A 4710-nucleotide genomic window follows, 5' to 3' on the forward strand; every position below is an offset into this window, starting at 1 on the left:
ATAGTGTGCTCAGGGAGACACACACATGACCTGAGGACTGAGCAGAGGCCTCAGCCTCAACAAATTCGTCTTCCTTCAAACTTCCCCACCTCAACTGACTGCCCTGGCTGCCTCTTGCCTAATATTTCTCCTGTGTCCTGGAAACAGGCACATTGAGGTGTTTTGCTGTAGTATGTCTTGTTTTAGTTAGAGCAAGTTTTGTGTTCAGCTTTGGTTGGTGCCCCAGCTGTGCTGGCACCTCTGAACCCAAGGCATGTGTCATTGGCTTAACCTTGCTGGTGATAAGGCTGTGTAAGTTAATGCTAGCTGCCATAACAGAGACACTCCGAAATCCCAGCTGCCTACCACAAGAGAATTTTGTTTCTAAGTCACAAAGCAATTCAATGGCTGTGTTCAATGGACAGTTGGCCCTCTGTATCATGGGTTCTGTATTTGTGGATTCAACCAACCATGGGTCAAAAATACTCGGAAAAGAAAAAAACGAAGAAGAACAATACAGTATAATAACTATTTACACAGCATTTACATTGTATTAGGTATTATAAGTAACCTAGAGATGATTTAACCTGTATAGGAGGATGTGCATAGGTTACATGCAAATATTGTATCATTTTATAAAAGGAACTTGAGGATCCCTGGATTTTGGTACCTGTGGGGATCCTGGAAGCAACCCTTCTTGGATACTGAGGGACACCTGCAGTGATTTAGGGATCCAGGCTCCTTCTATCTCCCTGCTTTGCCATCTTAGCCTGAAGCAGCAGGAGAGAGAGAGGATGGAGATGGCCTCATTTTGATTTGAGAATGTCCCATATCACTTCTGCTCACAGCCTATTGGTAGGAACTGGTCACATGGGGCCTGGGTGCAGAGACTGCTGGGAGGAGTGCTTCTCCAAAACAGTTTTATAGCATGGAAGGGGATGGCTAAACTTTGGTGGCAGAAGGCTATCTCCGCCACAGGGGCTGAGCTGAGAATGGCATCAGGGTCTCCAGCTTCCTCTTCTCTGCCCAGTGGTTACCCTTTTCTTCTGTGGGGAGAAATCCTTATACTTATCAAGTGATGGGCTTTGCCCAGAGATTACGTTAATTGAGGCTTCAAGTAGGAAGGGAGGGGGGAGGAGAAAGAGGTTTTAACCTTTCTTGATCAGATTTGCCTCTGTTCCTGCTCCACAGAGCACAAACCCGTTCCCAGTCTCCCGCTACTATCCATTTTCTCGTTCTCCGGATCCCAAAGCAGAGTCACAGATACATTCGCCTGGGGTTCATTCGGGACCCCTCCCTGGTTCCCTGTCCTGTTTTTTCTTTTTTCTTTTTTTCCTTCTGATTTTGCCTTTTCATAAAGGCAGCTTCCTCCCTTCCTGTGTTTGCTGAGGTGGGTGGGAGTGGGAGGGCAGCTCTTGGAGTTCTGGAGAAGCTCTGGGAATCAACCAAGTCTGACATAGGCCAGTGAAGCCCGCGGGAGGCTGCGGAGGTGTCCTCGCTCAGTGACGTCAGGCGCGGCTGGCGTTGCCTCGGCAACCTCACCTGATCCGAATGCCGTGGGCGCGCACGCTGACTTCTGGGCTTTCTGCTTTAGTGACGAGGAGCTAAAAATGAATCGCACTATCCCAAAAAAGCAGCTTAATCATCAGGAGATACTCTCCAGTACTCATGCAACCCGTAGGTGGAGACTGATCAAGGGAGCGGATGATGTTGGAATAACCTGAAGGACACGTGGGAGACCAGGAATTCTTTCTTTTCACATAAAATCTTTATGTTCTTCCAGTTTCCTTTTTTTCCAAAAGGAAACTGCTAGTTTGCCGTCTAACAGAGATCTGCAGTTCCACCTGTTTCCCATGTAAAGTCTCATTGAATTACGTGGCCTATTACCAGTGAGGGTTCTGGAAATATCACAGAGGTGGGCACCATTAGATGCCAACATGGTAGAGAAGGGGAAATGCCCCCACTCAAAGCCCACAGAGCCTCAGCTACCCACGTTCAACAAATGTGTCCTTTTTCCTCTCATGCTTGTTTTTTGAGCCGCTGAGCTGTTCCAATGTGCCAATTTGAATTATATGCAAGAAGCAGGTCACAAGAACTAGTGGTTGAGACAGAATTGCTGTAGTGGCCAAACACCTAGGCATTTGCCTGACACTGACCCCCTGGCTCTACCACTTCCTGGCTGTGTGATCTTGACCCAATTAATTAACATCACTGAGCTTCAGTCTTGTAAAATGATAGAAATATCTACTCCGTGGAATTTTAAGGAATAAGTGACATAATGCATGTAAAGTGCTTGCACAGGTACTCAAATAAATGATGGTTATTTCTCCTCTTTATAATACTTCTTAAAATGCTTCTGGTCTGGGGCTGACATTTGCACACTCTAAGCCTTTGCACACATTAGAAAAAGTGCCTCAGCTGGCAGACAAATTCAACAAAGGTCCTTCCTCCTCCAGCCTAATGCAGGCCTGTACAGGGTCTCAGAGGCTTTATGGTTTGGCAAACAAAGAATAACTTTCACATCAGCATGGAGCAGCCCTGGCTCTGAACTCCTACGTCTCTAGTTTCTCTGTAATCTTCCTGGAAGGCAGCTTGGAAGACTTAAGTCTAATAGAAACATTTAAAAGGTTCAAAATACATAAGGGATGGGGAAGATGACAGTTCTACATAGATTTAACCATCAGAAATCAGGTGTCAATTCAGCATTGGTGGTTTCCGCTCTCCTCTCACCACAGGCCTGCTTACTCCCAATGGCTACCCTGTTTGTTACAAGCTGCAGGCAGCATCAGCAGCTTGTTTTTCTTTTTCTTCCTTCTTATTATTGTATTTTAAGGTTGGCTTGCTGTGAGCTGGCACTGGATAAGGTGTGACCTTGTTACAGGTGGTGTAGAATTTAGGAGAATTTGATGCCGGCTCTGAAAGCCCTTGCTCAAAGCTGACTCCTTGGGACTGTTTTCTCCATTGGAATGTGGCTATGGTAAGTATTAGAGCCATTCACTCAATATGCATTTGCAGAGCAATATCATACACCACAGCCTGGGCTGAACTCTGGGATCTGACAGGTTGGACATAGTCCCTGTTCTCAGGGGACTTGTATTCTAATGTGGGAGAGGAAAGAAAGAAAAGTGGTCATCTGGTCTTGTATATGTAGGTACACCTGGGAATCCTTGATTGAATGCTTGGATTTTATATAAGAATAACATCCAGTTAACATCTGGATCATTGTAACTTTCTCCAGAGAAAATTTATTTCTGCTTCTGGCAGGCTGTTAAACTAGGGGCACATCACCTTAATCCTGTTTGGGATTGAAATGATTCACAGCTGTGTTTCAGTTGCATGAGAATTTTTCTATTTCTAAGTCACTTTTACTTCAAAGATGTGCCTGCTGAATAATGGCTCCCCGAAGACATCCATATCCTAATTAATGCCCAGAATCTGTGAATATGTTAGGATATGCAGCCAAGGAAGAATTAAAGTTGCAGATGGAGTTAAAGTTGCTAATCAGCTGGCCTTAAAATAGAGAATATCCTAAATTTCCTGGGTGGCTGCAACGTAATCACACGGGCCCTTAAAAGTGGAAGAGGGAGGCGGAGGAGGAGGTCAGAGTGATGGACTGTGATGAGAACTCCATCTGGGCTTGCTGACTTTGAAGATGGAGGAAGACGGTCACCAGCTGAGGAATACAAGCAGCTTCTGTAAACTGGAAAGGGCAAGGAAACAGATTCTCCCCTAAAGCCTCCAGAGGGAATGCTGCCACCTTGATTGGAGCCCAGTGAGATTCTCGTCAGACTTCTAACCTACAGAGCTATAGGTTAGCACTATACCTTTGTGTGGTTTTAAGCCATTACATTTGTGGTAATTTGTTGCAATAGGACATTAATATAAGGGATCCCTGCTGAAAGTCCTCAGTGTTTCCAAGAGCATCCTCTTGGTTGGTTCTGAACTCCACATTTTGTTTCCATATCTCTGTGAGGCTGCTAAAATCTTTCCCTTTTACCCAATGGTTTCTGCTTGCTGCTTACAAATCAGCAACTGCCTGGAGTGCAAGAGCTGTCCAGAATTCAGAACCGCTTCTCTGCATTTCCTTTCTTTTAGGAATCAGTTGCCTTAGGTTTGGGCTGCCTTGGTAACCCTGAACTCAAATATATGTCTCTCCAACCATGTGGCACCTACCAGCTTCTCCGTGTGTAGCCTCCTGCTGCTTATGAATCAGCAGATATATATGCAATAAATAAATGTGAGCTATTTGTTGCCATTATCATTAATTGAGTTTGGGAAATCCTGGCTCAGACTAATGGCTTTGGGCGAGTCATTGCCCTTCTCTGGGCTTCTTTTCCTTCATCTATATAATGAGGGTTTCAGATTAGATTATCTCCAGGTTCTCTTCCAGCTCTTGCTATCTGCAATTCAGGGGTGACCTCTGTGTGCAGGAGAGCGATTTTGTGAGGGTCTGAGAGGTGGAGACCCTGTGGAGAAAAGGGAACTCTTGTACACTGTTGGTGGGAATGTAGATGAGTACAGTCGTTATGGAAAACAGTGTGAAGGTGTCAAAAGAAATTAAGAATAGGAACTACCATACAACCTGGCAATCCCTCTGCTGGGCATACACCCAAGAAAAATGAAATCACCTTGTAAAGATATCTGCACTTTCACGTTCATCGAAGAATTATTCATAATAGCCAAGATATGGACACAACCTAAGTGTCTGTTATGGATGAATAGATAAAGACA

The sequence above is a fragment of the Colobus angolensis genome, unplaced genomic scaffold, assembly GCF_000951035.1.
Source record: "Colobus angolensis palliatus isolate OR3802 unplaced genomic scaffold, Cang.pa_1.0 Scaffold126, whole genome shotgun sequence".
Classification (NCBI taxonomy): Eukaryota; Metazoa; Chordata; class Mammalia; order Primates; family Cercopithecidae; genus Colobus; species Colobus angolensis.